This window comes from Aethalodelphis obliquidens, unplaced genomic scaffold, assembly GCF_003676395.1.
Source record: "Aethalodelphis obliquidens isolate GAN/ISIS:26980383/991018 unplaced genomic scaffold, ASM367639v1 scaffold44, whole genome shotgun sequence".
NCBI classification, from domain to species: Eukaryota; Metazoa; Chordata; class Mammalia; order Artiodactyla; family Delphinidae; genus Aethalodelphis; species Aethalodelphis obliquidens.
In genome coordinates, this window is record NW_020837988.1 from 7,948,840 (window position 1) to 7,965,177 (window position 16,338).

A 16,338-nucleotide genomic window follows, 5' to 3' on the forward strand; every position below is an offset into this window, starting at 1 on the left:
CCTGGCCGGGCAGGCGGGAGGGGCAGAGGTGCTCAAGCTCTGGGACGGGCTCCCTTCCTCTGAGGAGGCCCAGAGAGAGGGACTCAGTGGGGTCCCCCCATCTAACTCGGGGGCAACCCCTGCCGCCCGGGGCTAGAGGAGGGAACAAGTGGGGGGCGAGGAGACTCCAGAACTGAGGGACAGAGATGGTTCACATTCACAAAGGAAGGGCTGCCCTTTCACCCTCCTCTGAACCCTCGCAACAACCCACGGAGGCTGGTCATGTTACTGTCCACGGTTTAGAAATGAGGAAACTCACAGAGAGCTCTGCTGATTTGCCCAGCGTCACCCAGCTAGTAAGTGGAGGACCCCAGGCTCACAGGCAGGTTGCAGAGCCCATGCTCTTCACGCCCACAGCGCAGGCCTCCCTGAAGCCGCCTGCAAGTCTGCAGCTGCTCAGTGGAAGACGCAGTTTTACTGGCCTGGCCGCCCATCTTTGGCAGCTCAGCTTGTCCAGGGCTGTGTGGTGTCACTTTGCGATGGTGGCACTCACTTCCTATGACATTTGCCTCTCCCTGGTCCCCAGAGGTCACCCTGCCACTGGCTGCTCTGCTGAAATGATCAATAGGAAATGCCGTTCGGATCTGTGACATGTCTGCCTACAGCTGGATGGAAGCAACTCACAGCTTGTCCTCGGAGTGTGTCTTCTGTGTGTGTGTGTGTGTGCACGCGTGCCCGTGTCCCAAATGGGCAGTAGCATGTGGGAAGGGAAAAAGCATGACACTTGCTTCCGTCAATCTGCTGACTGCTCGGTAACGGCGGTGGCCTCCTTTGCCCCCAGCTGCTCTGCCCTTTCTCTCTCTTTACCATCCTGCCTGATCCTGAGCAGACAGAAAAGCAGATTTCCGCTTCTGCTCCCTGCGGTCCAGGCGCAGACCCTGCAGGCTGCTGCTGCCAGCTGCCTTGCAGCCATTCGTCTTCCAAAGCCCCCCAGATTCCCCCCATGTGCATCTCACCTCCCCATCCAGCCCCCATTGCCCATCCAGCAACAAGGTCTCTGCCCGGCTGGGCCCCGCCCCTGACTTTCAGGAAAGAGGAGCCGGGGGAGTTCTCTAGACAGCAGGAAAGGGTGAGGTGCAGCCGACTGGACTCGGGGAACCCACTCTGAAGTGATGGGGAGTTGGGGGGGCTGCTGCAGGGAGCCTGGCGGTTCTGTGGGAGCCTCACAAAGTAGGGCAGGGCGGAGGCAGGGGAAGGGTCTCATCAGGGGAAGGAGCTGCACCCCTGACGCGGGCCACGAGTTCGTGACCACCTGTCTCAGCTCCTGTCAGCATGTCTTTCTCCCTGGGAGGCATCAGCCTTCCTGGTGACAGGACTCTCAGGCTGAGGGCCGGAGCGCACTGCTCTGGGACCCAGTCTGTACTCCGTGATCCAATGTATGCATCCATTCTCTAATCTACTTGCCATATTCCTGTCACTTCATCCTTGCCTCCGCTCTCTGCCATTTTCAAGTTGCCTGTCTCCTTCCACTGGGCTTAGGAATTGTCAGACCAAGGTCGCCTAGCGGCACCGGGGCTGGCTCACGGCCCAGACGCACATCCACAAAGTGACACCCCTTTGCAGCCCTGTTCTAAGAGCCTGCTCAGGAGATGAAGGCTCCTCTGGGGACTGGTTCCAGATGGAGGGAGGGAAAGCAAGAGGAAGGGGCTGCTGGAGGTGGGGGGATGTGTCTGCCTGGGCTTGGAGGCTGCCCAGGCCCTGGCAGCCGGGGTGCCATGTGGGCTGGGCAGGAGGGGCTCTCTCCCCCAGGGAGCAGGCTGGCTTCGGTGGGAGCAGATTGTGTTTACACCTTCCCCACACACCCGGCCCACGCTCGCCTCTTCTTCTCAGGGCTCTCCCACCCCTGGGCTCTCTGCACAGTCTGCATATTGGCAGCTTCTGCTGCAGAGAGTTGCCACCCTCGGCCTAGAGAGCCTCTACGGGAGGCTGCCCGGGACCGAGGCGCCCCTTCCTCGGCCCACCATCTCCTGTCACAGCAGCTGGTAGGAAGCCCATGCTGGGGTGGACCCAATGTTCCCAAAAGGCTGAGTCCTTCTCCCCTCCCATTTCCTTGGAAAGAGCCGCTGCTTGGAAATGGGAGCAGGAAAGTTCAGGGGCTTGGTAGACTGACCATAACAGGAGGGGGGGATTAAGGGCAACTCGAGAGACAGAGCTGGGTCACTCCTGGTCCGGGGTGTGGGCTCTTATGAAATGATGATAAAGGATCTGAGAGGGAGGAGCCCCGAGTCAGGGCACCGGGTTGAAATCTTGACGCCGCCACCACGTCCTACCTCTGTGGCCTTGGGTAGGTTACTGAACGTCTCTATGCCTCAGTTTCCTCATCTATAAGATGGAGATAACAGTAAACCTTCTCACAGGATTATTGTAGTGTTAAATTAGATAATGCGTGTCAAGGGCTTACCATGTTTAGTGAGTGTTCAGTATATGTAAGCTAGTGTAATTGTGTTTATAAACTGTCAATTACTGAACAGTTAGTCATTTCAGAACAGTTAGTAGGTTCAGAACAGCTAGAGTCCCTCACCCCCTCCCCACAGCCCTTCCTGGCCTGTCTTTCCACATACACACCAGCTGGGCAACGGGCAACCCTGAAACAAATGAGAGGAGAGCAGAAGGTGGAACTTCTGGGTGGGGGCCACCTAGTAAGACCCAGCACCCAGTGAGATGGTACCAGAGTGCACCACTGTTGCTTCTCGGTATCTAGAACCCTGTCCCAACCTCCAGTGGGAGGGTCCTGGCCTGGATACCTTCCCCGCAACGGGCTCTGCTTCTCCGAATGAATCTCAGCTCCCAGAGAAGACAGGAGGTGGTTGTCCTGATTCTTTTCCATCCTCCGTCTGAATGCTAATCTCCCTACTGATGGGAGCCTGAGTGACAGGGAAAAGGCTGCTCGGAGCTGCAGGGTGGCCGAGGGCAGCAGCCGGGAGCGAGCGGGGAGGTGCTGTCTGCTACTTCTGTGGCTGCAGCTCAGGGCCGCTGCCAGTCTCTCCTGGAGATTGGGACACGACCAGAGAGCTAATGAGGTGCCAGGGGTGGGGCGGGGGAGCAAGGGAAGCAGCTGCCACAGCTGCCTGGCATCACCCTAGGGTGCAGATGCAACCGGGGAGAGTACCCGCCCATCCCAAACGTGTGACCTAGTGTCTACAGGCACGATAGTCCTGGGCAGGGGCAGAGAGCACAGGCCCCGGTCCTAGACTAGGGGGCACGGCGCCTATTGGAGGCCGGCACAACGGCGCAGCACAACAGCAGGGGACCCGACTGGTTCCCCCAGGCTCCCAGGACCCCTCTGCAGGGCCCTCACTGTTAGGAAGAAGCCCAAGACCTTGAGATAGAGGCAGTAATGCTTCTCTGTGAGCCTCAAAAGAAGGAGAGTAGCCAAGTGGCTCATATTAAGGTTTACTTGACTATCATGATGATGATACCACTCATATTATTAATACTGGCTAATAGGTCTCAGACACTTACTCCGTGCTAGGCGCTGTACCAAGAGCTTTATTCATAAGCATCGTCTCACTTATGAGGCAGGAACTGCTGTTAACCTCATTTACCCAATACGGAAAGTGAGGTTCACAGAACCCACTCAAGGTCACGCGCAACTGGTGGCAAAGCCAGGACCTGTGCCTGGGCAACGCTGATGCCCAAGCTTGTGAGGCTGTCGGGCGAGGAAGGAACAGTCTAGAGCGGGGCCTGTGAGGAAAGCCTGGGGTGACCGTCCTCCAGGCACAAGGCATGAGAGCTGCGGCCTCACCCCAGCAGTGCCTTTGCAGGTGGGCCGGGCGGGGTTTGCCAGGGTGATTCACATGCTCTCTCTTCAGGAACCTGGGGTTCAAGGGCAGACCAGACTCTGGGTCGCGAAAGGCCAGTCCTTGTCTACCAGCTGAGGGGAAGGAGGAGAGTGGACCCTCCAGGATCTGTCATCCCCTTCAGGGAGGAAGCAGTGGCCACCGGCAGGGGTGACGGACGGCGAGGCCAGCACTGAGAGCCACTGCCACTGCCATTCTGCTACCTCCTTCAACCAGGGCAGAGCCCCTGGGAGGGAGACGATGGCAGCCAGCGGCCCGGCTGGAGGCGGAGCTAGAGGAGCAGGGAGCTGTTTGTTTTTGCAGGGGGAGGGCGCAGGGCATGTGGACCAAGGAGGTAGCTTCAAGAGGGATCCACGGACAAACTGGAAACAAGTCCTGGAACTTTAGAAGTGCAGACCCTCTCTGTGGAATGCACATGCCCCCTAGTGGGGACTAAGCCTAGAGGGTGGAGAGAAAATTAAAAGAGTTACAGATGACCATGACCTACGAGCCTGTGTAGGAATGGCCAGTCCTATCCTTCTGTGAACACACACACGCCCACATAACATCACACGCAGAAGCCAGCTAAACTAAGTATTAGAGGAAACTATTCCATTTATTCACTTGCTCCTATCTGACAAGCACGTATTGGGAGCCTACAATGTACAAATCCTGTGTGAGGTGCTGGGAATGAGACAGCGATAAGAGGCAGTGCCTGCCCTGCTGGTTAGTACAAGACCAAGATCCTGGCCTGGGAGGTCCAGTTCTGCCAGCCCAGCCACTGCCTGGTCACTTGACCTTTCCTTCTCTGGACCTCAATCTCCCCATTTAATAGGCATGTGTTGAACCCAGGTGGGCTGGCGCTGGGGACGTAAAGGACTAGTGACCATCCTCAGGAAAAGAACTGTCTACTAAGATGCAGGGGATGGACCAGATGACCTCTGGGGGCTCCACAGCTTCTCCCAATCAAAAGAGACTCTGGGGCTTCCCTGGTGGCGCAGTGGTTGAGAGTCCGCCTGCCGATGCAGGGGACGCAGGTTCGTGCCCCAGTCCGGAAAGATCCCACATGCCGTGGAGCGGTTGGGCCCGTGAGCCATGGCCACTGAGCCTGCGCGTCCGGAGCCTGTGCTCCACAACGGGAGAGGCCACAAGAGTGAGAGGCCCACGTACCGCAAAAAAAAAAAAAAAGAGAGAGAGACTCTGGTGGACTGTGTCTGGAGGTGCTAACAAGGGCTCGCTCACTCAACAGACATTCATGGAGTGTCTGTGTGCCAGGCACTGGGGATGCAGAAATGAATTAAGACTTCCTGCCACAAACAACCAGAAAACTGAGCAAAATATAAGAAACAGACACTTGACAATGCACAGCACACAGGACGGTGACCTCATGATTGCCTCAGCGTCTGCCTCAGACAGTTCCCTGCCTGCGGCGCGGGGAGGGCAGACCACGCAGACCACGGTGGTCTCACTAGGATGAGGAGACATGATGAGAGTTCAAGACGGTGCTGGGTGGGGGGCTTTGCAAAGGACATACATACAGATCAATGAGATCCAAAGACAGGACAAAGGTGATTCAGTGGAGCAAGGAAAATCTTTTCAATAGAATACAGAAAGCACTAACCATAAAAGCAAAATGGATAAACTGGACTTGATCAAAACTGGAAAGACTGGGAGATAATATCTCCCAAGCAAGTATCTGAGAAAGGACCTGTATCCAGAATATATAAAGAACTTTCACAACTCAATAAGAAGATAGGCCTATACAAAAAGGTAGGGTTTTAACAGACACTTCACAAAAAAGTATACATAGGGCCAACAAACACACAGAAAGATGCTCAGCATGATAGTCAACGGGGAAATGCACGTTAAAACCACAATGAGACATTATGACACACCTACCAGAATGGCTTAAAGACTGACCATAACAGGTGTTGGTAAGGGTGTGGAGCAAGTGTAACTCTGTAATATGTTGCTGGGGGAGTGTAAGCATCACAAAGCACTTGGGAAACCCGTTTGACAGTTTCCCCTGCAGTTGTCTAAGAGGGATGAAAACTTATGTCCACAAAAAGGTGTGTACAAAAACGTTCATTGCAGCTTTATTCATCATAGCTCCAAACTGGAAACAGCCCAAAGGTCCACCAACATGCACGGGAATAAAAATGTTGTGGTGTATTCATACAATGGAATGATATTCAGTAATTAAAAAGGAAATGAACTACTGATCTAAGCCACAACACGGGTAATTGAGAGAAGCCAGACACAGAAGAGCACCTACGGTATGACTCCATTTATATGAAATTCTGGAACAGGGAAAACTAATCTCTAGTGACAGAAAGCAGACCAGTGGTTGTCTGGGGCCGGGGCTGTATGGAGACCTGACTGTAAAAGGGTGTGAAGGGGATCTCCGGGCGATGAAAATGTTCTCAATTGTGATGGGGTCGTGGCTGCATAGGTGTATTCCTTATTGGACTACTGCACTGTACATTTTAAATGGATGCATTTTATTGTATGTAAATTACACCTCAAAAAAGATGACTTAAGGAGTTTCAAAAAAAAAAACCAAAAAAAACAAGAACGAAGACTTGATTCTTGCCTTGCTGTCTAGTAGAAAAGCCAGACACGAAAACAAATAATCATAAAACAGTGAGCATTAAAAGAAGTATGTACGTTCACATAATAAGAGTGCCGCTTACTGAGTGCTTCCCTCGTGCCCGGGCGTGCTAGATACTCTTTGCGTGCACAGTCCTAAGACCGTCGTGTGGGGTTTGGGAGAGCCTCTGCCTCCTCCTGTTGCAGATAAGGAACCTTAGAGAGAGGTGAAGTCATCTGCTTGGGGTTACTCAGCTCGAAGCAGCAGAGCGTGTGCCAAAACAGCCTGCTGTGGATGCTGAGGAAAGAGCTAGGGGACTGCTTGAGCACCTCAGGTAAAATTTCTCAAGGGGGTACTGAAGCATGAGTTGGGATTTGCTACGCAGAGGGAAGGATGAAGGGAAGGAAATGTCAACGCAAAGGAAACAAACAGCATGAGCAAAGGTGCTGCAGCAGTTGTGAGAAGGCAGGGTTTCTGGAAAGGAGAGATGTGTCCAGAAAACAGCAGAAGAGGTCAATGGGATATTACCTATTCTTCAAATTCACTTATTTTTTTAAAAACCCATTAAGTAATAATTTTATGAGAGGCAACAGATCTTCTGAGCAGGCTAGTGAAGTGTGTGCTATTGGTCAACACAGGAGAGAATCCACCGCAACCCAAGGTCATCCATCCTCAATAATTAGGGTTCGTGTTGTTCTGTTTCTTCTCCTCCAGGAAGTTAAAGCTGTGTTCAGTGGTCCCAGATCCTGAACAGGATTTGTGGCCCTCTTTCACAGTCCTGAGAAACTGAAGGGAAAACATCCCCTATGCTTTTATGATGGGCTGGATGAATTAAAATCACCAGAGTTAACAAAACATGATCCACTGTCATAGCGTATTTTTCCAGGAAATCCAGCGCAGCAGTTAAAACCATAGGTTTGGAGGCTAGATTGAGTTCTCAGTGCCCCTACTTACTAACGACTTCCATGTTTCTGCACTTTGGCTGCAAAATGGGAGGATAATGACAGGGCTGTTTTGAGAGTCAAATGAGATAGCAAACTGAAGGTGCTTAGAATCGTCAAGTTTTATACATTAAATATGGGCAGCTTTTTGTACGTCACTCAGATCTCAATAAAGTGGTTTTTTAAAAAAGGTGTTTAGAGCAGTGCCTGGCATGGAGTCAACACTAGACACCAGCTGTTATTTTTTTCAGGATGGTAATTTGAGTGTGTCAGTTTGTCTTTATTTTACCACGATCCATCCTTCCAGAGAATAATCATTAAAAAAAAAAATTTCGGAAAATGTCAATCATATCATTTAGGATGATTTTGATTCTTTTTTTGGCTGAGTTGGGTCTTTGTTGCTGCGTGCGGCTTTCTCTAGTTGCAGCGAGCAGGGGCTACTCTTTGTTGCGGTGTGCAGGCTTCTCATTGCGATGGCTTCTCTTGTTGCGGAGCACGGGCTCTAGGAGCACGGGCTTCAGTAGTTGTGGCACGTGGGCTCAGTAGTTGTGGCGCACGGGCTTAGTTGCTCCGCGGCATGTGGGATCTTCCTGGACCAGGTCTCGAACCCCTGTCCCCTGCACTGGCAGGCGGATTCTTTTTTTTTTTTTTGGTGGTACGCGGGCCTCTCACTGTTGTGGCCTCTCCTGCTGTGGAGCACAGGCTCCGGACGCGCAGGCTCAGTGGCCATGGCTCACGGGCCCAGCCGCTCCGCAGCATGTGGGATCTTCCCGGACCGGGGCATGAACCCGTGTCCCCTGCATCGGCAGGCAGACTCTCAACCACTGCGCCACCAGGGAAGACCTGGCAGGCGGATTCTTACCTTCTGTGCCACCAGGGAAGCCCAGGATGATTTTGGTTCTAACAGAACACCCAACTTGAGATGGCTTAAACAACACGGTGGTTTCTTTCTTAAATCTCACACTCTGTATTTCACTGAAACTAAGATGCCATTGCTCAAAAGATGCCTCCCACATTCAGAAATACTAACATGTAAAAATACGTGTCTCTGAATCAAACAAAAGGTCTGAAGGCAGGGGGTTTGGGGACTGGTTTCTCCAGCAGTTCAAAAGCATCTTCAAGGGTTCATGCTCTTTTCTCCTCTCTGCCACCACAGACCTTCCGCTCTTGCTGGGAAACAGGCGTCATGGATACAAGATGGCTTCGGTGCTCTCAGGCATCTCCTCACGATGTCCCAAAGCCGGAAGAGAGGCTACTGTTTTTAAAAACTAGAAAACGTTCCCAAACCTGGCAGAACTGCGCCGCAGACCCTTTCCTGAAACAATTCCTGGCAAAGGGAATAGCTTTCTATGGCCGAGATGCACTCCTTTGGGCAGGGCAGGGGCTTGCCCAGTAGCTCTGCTGTTTGTAAGACAGAGGAAGGACAGCTGCAGGACTAGGAGTGCCTGCCACACGGGTGAACTTCCCGGGATATCACTGGTGCATCTGCTCCCAGTTAAGCAGCCAGCTGCTTGGGATATACCTACCCTCCTCATGCTTTTACTAATAAAATTAAAGATTCCTTTTCAGGTTAAGAAATTCACCTCAATATTTAAAGACTCTGTTTTCTATATGTGGGTTTCGGGTACCATGTCTTAAATCCTAGCAGTGACTGGAACTCAGTGAGCTGACCGCTTGAGCACAGCAGGCCAGCTGACCAGATTTCCCCTTTGCACTCAGAGTCGAGGTCCCTTGAACGGCCCTGGGGACTCTTGCCCTGTTCAGCTTGTGATCTACTTCTGTCACTTATCACTAGACTGTGTGACTCTTTCCGCGTAATAAATAGAGGTCTACACCGGCCTTGAATAATGTAAAACTCAAACGTCCTAGACCTCACCAGCAACGAGTGCAAATGAAGTCACACTGGCCTTAGCATTTCCGTCTCAAGAGCTCCGAGCCCTTGCCAGCTCATTCAGGAATTCTGGTGCATTCTTTGAAGTCTTTCTCAGTTATTTCTGGATTGCCTAAGCAGTGCACCTGACGTGTGCTCAGACGCAGGCCTCTCATTGCATTTTGCTCCGGCCGCTTGGCCACAGCCCAGCAGCCCGTGACACTGCCATCCGCCGTGAGCCTGTTGCTGCTCCACCAAGTGCCCTGTCAGGTGTGAAAGCTACACTGTGGCCTCTGGCACAGTGGCCCTTCTCGAGCTGCGACAAATGGCCCTCACTGCACACTGAGTGGCAACTAGTCTGGGACCCAAAACAGACCTGCCAGGGCCCAGAGCCTCTGCCTTTCACTGATCAGCTCCTGCAGGCTCTCACCCTCACTCTTCCTGCCAGAAAGTGGCTCGAAACAGTGCAACAGGTGCCCATCATTCTCCCCCAGTTTCCTCCCTAACCACCCATGCAAACACACAAAATCCTTCTTCCTTCCCCTTCCCCCCAAACCAAAAACCCTTATATATAAGATCCATTTATATATATACACACACGGTGCAGTATAACTTTGTGGTGAAAGCACAGACTCTGCAGGCTGGGATCAAACCCTGACACCACCCGTTACTAGTTGTGTGAACTGGAGCAAGTTACATCATCTCTCAATGCTTCTGTTTCCTCATCTGTAAAAAGGGGGTAGTGATAATACACTGCACTGTGCAGTGGTGAGGATTAAACGAATTAATATCCGTAAAGTACTCAAGGAGTGAGTGGCATACAGTAAGTGCTATGAAGTGCTAGCTATCATCATTGTTTTGCCTGCAGATCACCTGCCCACACAAGCAGTTTTTGGCAAATTCCGCACTTAGGGTCTGAGATGAAAGGAATTTAGTTTGCAGGGAGAGACCCCATTCTTTCTTTCGGTATTATACAAAATAATCTGTCTTCAAGGGTAAGATAGAGAAACGTAAGGGCCAATTTCACACGATAGAAGCTATTGCTAAGTTCATGATTATATTTGTGAAGTACTTACTGTGAGCAGAGGCAGTGGAATACCAACTAGGCCTGTGAGGAAATTAAAAAGAAAAAACAAATTAAAATAGACTTCTGCCTTGAAGAGCTCACAGTCCAATTGAGGGAGGCGAATATTAACAAATGTGGTAACTTGAAAATAAGTACCCACAGTGTATTACCACAAACAGAACAATTTAATCCAGACTAAATGCCACTGAGATCATTGCTGAGGGCTGATGAGCATGGGGAGAAGGTAATACAGAAAAGGCTTCGTGGTCTTGCAAGTTTAAACCAATTTCCAAATAGGTGTAAACTCTGGCTCTGACTCTAGTTGTTGTTTTGCCCTTTTGTTATTTCAAAACTGAAGCCGGGGTGATTACCTGAAAATCAACACTCAGGAGTAGCAGAGGGCATTACACTATTCTCAGTTCTTTTCGTAATTTGATTATTTTTCCTTGTCGGAATTAAAGCCGCGCCCCGGCGGGGCGGCGGGGCGGCGGGGCGGCGGGACCTGAGGCGCGGGGATAAGCCCCCGGGTTCAGGGTAATTTAGAGCCCGGCCCAGCCCGTCGCTCTCGGGCGCCCTCTGCCGGCCGCGCCCGTGCCCCACTGCTCTCGCCCCAACTAAGAGCAACTGAGCGGGACGTCGAACAATTTCCCGGGAATCTCCCTCCTCTTCGCTAACGCAGCCAACCACCCCAGACGAACTCGCCCCGCCCCAAATAAAATCCGCACAGCAATTAAGAACGAAATCCGGCAGGGCCTCAGTTCCCTCAACCGTTCCTCTCGTGAAGTCCCCTCGAGTTTTCTGAGACCTCCACCGCCCACCCAATCTCGGCCAGGGACACCCTGTTCACTCAATAGATAAATGACTTTGTGGACGAGGCGACAGTCCACCTTCGTTTTCTAACGTCCGTGGTTCTATACAGAGCAGGCCTCTCACCCCGGGCTCTCTACTGTCCCTGGCGGCGGCCACCATCTAATCCCGGGTCCAGAGCCGCGCTGAGGACGCGGCTGCCCCGCAGCGGCGAATGTTTGCACTACATTTCCCATCAGCCTTTTCTCAACAGCGCGAGAGTTCCGGCGAGACTGCCGCGAAGACTTGCGCGCAGGCGCGGCCCTTCTCTCTTTTCGGCGTCGGTCTCGTGGCGGGAAGTCATGGCGGCCTCAGGCTGGTCCGAGCTAGGCCGGCAACCTCGGACCTTTGGCGGCGGTAAGGCTGCGGAGGTGGGAAAACGGGGTCTTTCTTGACACGGCGCTAGCACACTCGGCCGCCCCCTCCTCGAAGGAGAAATGGTGACTCTTAAGCCTGGTCTCGCCCCCAGTAGGGTGGTTGGGAGGATTCGCTGAGATAACTGGGGAAACGCTTTCCAAAGGGCGCGAGTGTTCATTAGTGAGCGGGGAGAGCCCAAGCCCACCTTGGCGTCGGAGCGGCCCGCCTGGGGGAGAGCGGCCCTCCCGTATTGCGCAACCCCCGCGCCCCCCTCCCCGGCTTTGCAGACACCCATGTGCTGAGCTCGCAGCCCCGCGGCCTTGGCAGGTCCCCAGGTCTTTACACGGAGCAGGTTGACAGGGGCGGTTCTCGGTTCACTTCAGGGGTGTTACCGGCTGAACGGCGCCAGTCAGTTTTTATGTAACTCCAAAGATGGTAATTAGGGGGATGGTGGACTTTGTTTGGAAAGCCGTAGGCCGTAGTTTTACAACGACCCTTAAAACGCTCACGTTTTCGTTCCCCACAGGCCTTTGTTTGGCAACTGCAGAGATGGTGAGAAGCCGACGTGCACGTTGAAGCTTAAAACCAGCGAATGGAACCCTGAAATGAGTAAGAATGGATGCAGGTAAGACCTGGGGGGGCACCAGAAGTGAGAAGGGGGAGGTGGTGTGAAGGCCTACCGCATACCGCGCCCTCACGCTCTGGTCTCAATTCTGAAGTTCGGCTCTGTGAATCCGGGTGGACCCAGAGGTCCCATCAGGGTCCTGCCTAGAATCCAGAAGTGAGGATGGCCTGAGCCAGTGTAATCGGGGCCACTAGGTGTCACTGAAATGAAAGTGGATGCCGCTGCATACAGGGGTGAAAGGAAGACTTGGAAAATGAGCTTTGCTTGGCTGGGATTTAGAAATGTTTTGTCACTGGTTGAGCTGAGGTTGGTTTGAAGTTATCCCTGTCTGAAAGGACATCTTTTGTGAGGAGTTCTGACTCGCTTAGGTTCAGCTTTTTTAAACACCATCGAGAATCAATATCTTAAGTTGGTTTCTGTTAGAATGAAGTGTGTTATCCGTATTTCTCTTTTAGATTAAAGATGTTGGCTGTGGACTTGGAAAAAAGTCACATGAAAACCATCGTTCAAAGATACTGAGTGTAAGGATCTTTGTGATGAAATTTCTATGAATGGTAAGATTTTTAGCTCTTTCACAGAATTGCATAGGTTATGATCCCTTTAAGTGTTGGTCAGTTAGATTCTGAGATGTGTGGGTCTTCCAGGATTATTAGTGGCTGGATAAGAGAAGTGGTATGGAACTCTTTGCTAGACCCCTGCGAAGCAGCCTCGCAGTGTTTGTTACAACCCGACATGGGGTAGATATTTTCCCTGAGTTGCTACTGAGTAAGTAAACCAAGACAATGAGTTCACTCACCCATAGTACGCGGCTAGGTGTTTTTTTGTTTTGTTTTTAAAGAACCATAAAGATATAGCTAATTGATTTTGGGAGGTGGGGGGGGTGTTATTATTACTATTAAGCTTTTTTTTTTAATTTAGAAAATGTCACTGATGTAATATTGTCAGTTGTAAAGAGGTGTGTCTCAACCAGATTGTAACAAAATTATCACAGCTTATTCCAAAAGAAACTATTAAGCTTTATTGAGGTGTTAGTTGAACAACTAGTTACTGAGTTAGGCCAGTGGTTCTCAGCTTGGGGTCGGGGTGCGCTGGGACGCAGTAAGTACCCCGAAGTACCCTGCAGTGCGCAAGACAGCCCCCACGACAAAGAGCTACCCACCCAAAGCGTCGGTAGGTTGAAATCCCGTGTTAGACTAACTTGAGAGATCTAGACTCCAGTCTCAGCCTGTTACCAGGTTGACCGCACCAGAGCCTTATTTCTTCAGTTTGTAAAAACAGGAATGGTGCTTCTCAAACCTGGCTGTGCACCTACAGAGGTTTGAAGTAGTATACATGTTCTGGACCCCACCTCTGGCCATGATGAGATGGCTCTGGTTTAAGAGCGGGTACGGAGGAACAGTTAGATGATCTGATCTACTTTTAGCTCAGGGATTTTTGTGACAGCAAGATTATAGTACTGGCTGTTTTTAAGTAGCTCTCAGGGCAGATCTATAATCCCTGTCTTAAAGCACTGAAAGCCACATGGTTGCTCTGCAGTATTGTTTTGCACACAGAGGTGAGTGAAGGAGAAATGACCTTGTTTGATGTCGATTCCTCTTGGCATCAGGTACCCTTTGTGCAGCTGGCCTTCAGTGGTCTGGCTGAAAGGAGTAATCCGCACTGTCTCAGGCATTTTACTGACACCAGAAAGATGCTGGAATGTATATACCATACTTGGCTGCTAGACACTTTGTGCTAAGGGAGACCCTGGCTTTAAAAGGACAGGAACTGTCAGCGTGTCGGGTCTGGGATGCTGGGTACAGCTAGGCACAGTGCTGCGGGCTGGCTGAGGGGTGGGAGCTGAGTCCATGATGATGTGAAGTTATCCCTGTCTGAAGGCAAAGAAGGGCCTTTCTGTGTGGAATTTGTATATCTGAGACTCAGTTTCCCAAGTTTTTTTAATGCCTGATTTAAAAGTGAGCTACCTGAGAGAGATTGTGTATATCTTCTTGAATAGGTTTTTCTTTGCAATTTCTCCTCGCCAGGTACAGTCTCAGCCTCAGTTTGAGGCCGAAAAGGATGCTCCAGAACAAGACACTAACTAGCAGCAGTGCTGTTTCCGCTGCCCTGGACCCGAGGCGGAATTTCTCTCGTGTGTGTAATAGAGAAGATCTTTGGAACAGGCTTGGGGGGAGTGTTCTTTTTGCTTCCCCTGTCCTGGCCTTTGAGTTGTGCTGAGTGGCAGGGAGACTTTTACTTAGGTTTGTCTTCTTCGCCGGGTGTCTGCAGTGAGTGAGACAGAATTGAACTGCTTTGCCTGAAGCAGGTGAAACGATGATTCTTCTCGTGTTTGTAAGCTTTCTCTTTCTTCTTACGTGTCCCAAAGAAGCCCCACAAGCCTATGATGGTTAGTTATCCCCGTCTGAAAATCTCAACTGAGGGAAAACCATCTGTTCTGAGGCTTAAGGGGCTGGCCCTGTGCTCTTAAAAGAAGTTCAGGCTCTAAGGGATCGAATTGAATGGACTCCACAGGGAATTGTGCATACCCTGCCAAGACCCCAGTCCTAATGCATTCACCCCTCTGCAGCTTGAAAAGCAGTGGTGTGGCTGCCCTGTCACACTTTAGGCCCCTTGATTAATGGCTCTGAGGGCACAGGCTGTAAGAGGTGGCAGAAGTGGGCAAGTGGCCCAGATTTGGTTCATACTCTATTGTGGAATGAAAGAGTGCTTGTCACATATTTCAAGAAAATGAATGTGCTGTTTGAAACAGACGGGAATGGCAGTTGTATGGCAGCTGTGGCAGTGAGAACACTTCAGGACTATCTGACCTCTTCCCCTTGCACCGTATCCTGACATTCAGGAAAGACGGTACAGTGGCACTAGCAGAGCGATTTGGTTTCCAGGTGCTTTGTTAACACCAGGGAGCTCTCCTGGTGTTCGCTCAGCTCTGTCTGAATGGCATGGCTGGCATGTGAGCAAGAGAGTAGCAGAGTGGAGCTGGGCTTTGTTCCCATTTAAATGCCAGGCTTGAACTGGACACAGATTGCCTTTCTTTTCTGTTGAAGTTGGGAGGTGTGTGCAGCTCTTTATACGTAAGGTCACATATTTGTTAGGTCACCAAGGAAGCTATATTTGGAGTGAGATTTAAAGAGCCTGAAAACCGGTCCAAGCAGCTTATAGCTGGGAGTAAAACAAAGCAAAAGGACGTGTTAGCAAGTGAGAAAGTCTACCTCCTGGGTTATAGCCTGCTTCTGCGTGGACTTGACTGCTCTGTGGGACCCAAGTGAACCTGTAGGTTTGTTTCTGTTTCTGTTTTTTTTTTTAAGCTGCGCCGCACAGCTTGTGGGATCTTAGTTCCTCAGCCAGGGGTTGACCCCTGGCCCTTGGCAGTGAGAGTGATGAGTCCTAACCGCTGGACTGCCAGGGAATTCCCGAACCTGTAGGTTTGACTCCAGAGGGGGTTGAATATAAATGTGGCCAGCACTTCATGGCCGCTCTTTACTGGTACTGGCCACTTGCCAGATTCTGCTTCCTCAGATCACAGTCTCCCAAAAAGGGGAGTCATCGGGAACCACCAGGCTGCACTGAATTGATCTGGTGGTGCCTTACACGCACACACACATGCACGCACGTGCGTAATGACTGATTGCTCAGAGTTCCTCTAGGATCACCTTTTTTTCTCTAGTTTTTTCTTTAAATTTAACCTCAGTTTTGAGTCTCTTAGTTGGCTGCTGCATCAAATGATTCTTTGGTTTTTTTGTTTTTTGGTTTTTTTTGCGGTACGCGGGCCTCTCACTGTTGTGGCCTCTCCCGTTGCAGAGCACAGGCTCCGGGTGCGTAGGCTCTGTGGCATGTGGGATCTTCCCGTACTGGGGCACGAACCCGCGTCCCCTGCATCGGCAGGTGGACTCTCAACCACTGCGCCAATAAGGGAAGCCCGATTCTCTGGTTTTATAGGTTGCCTCCCAGTGATGCCAGATGGGATCAGCACAGCCCCAGGTGCTAGTTGCTAACGCCTATAAAATACCACCACCCCCTTCAAAGGAGAATCATTTAAGAGTTCTTTGGACTTCATCTTCAAAAGTAGCCAAAGAATTCAAGTGACAGGGTATCCCAGAAGTGAAATCCCAGTTAGTGAAATTAGGGTATAACTAAGAACATTCAGAATACTGCACACAGTTTAGGTGATCTTGGTATAGTGGCGGGACAGCAGTGATTACAAAATGAAAGTAATTAACATGTGCAT

General features: G+C 51.1%; 2 long non-coding RNA genes and 1 other non-coding gene across 3 annotated transcripts; 2 read left to right on the top strand and 1 right to left on the bottom strand.

Annotated features, from left to right (window-relative positions):
- Nucleotides 1–3,601: 3,601 nt before the first annotated feature.
- On the bottom strand, nucleotides 3,602–12,008 carry LOC113606481 (uncharacterized). Its single transcript, XR_003427560.1, has 3 exons — nucleotides 11,219–12,008; nucleotides 10,296–10,327; nucleotides 3,602–4,277 (listed from the first exon to the last, which is right to left on the bottom strand). It is a non-coding gene; the product is annotated as an uncharacterized LOC113606481 (long non-coding RNA).
- Nucleotides 11,383–14,863, top strand: LOC113606480 (uncharacterized). Its single transcript, XR_003427559.1, has 4 exons — nucleotides 11,383–11,488; nucleotides 12,015–12,113; nucleotides 12,569–12,667; nucleotides 14,138–14,863. It is a non-coding gene; the product is annotated as an uncharacterized LOC113606480 (long non-coding RNA).
- Nucleotides 13,953–14,036, top strand: LOC113606712 (small nucleolar RNA R38). The gene has a single exon (XR_003427674.1). It is a non-coding gene; the product is annotated as a small nucleolar RNA R38 (small nucleolar RNA).
- Nucleotides 14,864–16,338: the final 1,475 nt, after the last annotated feature.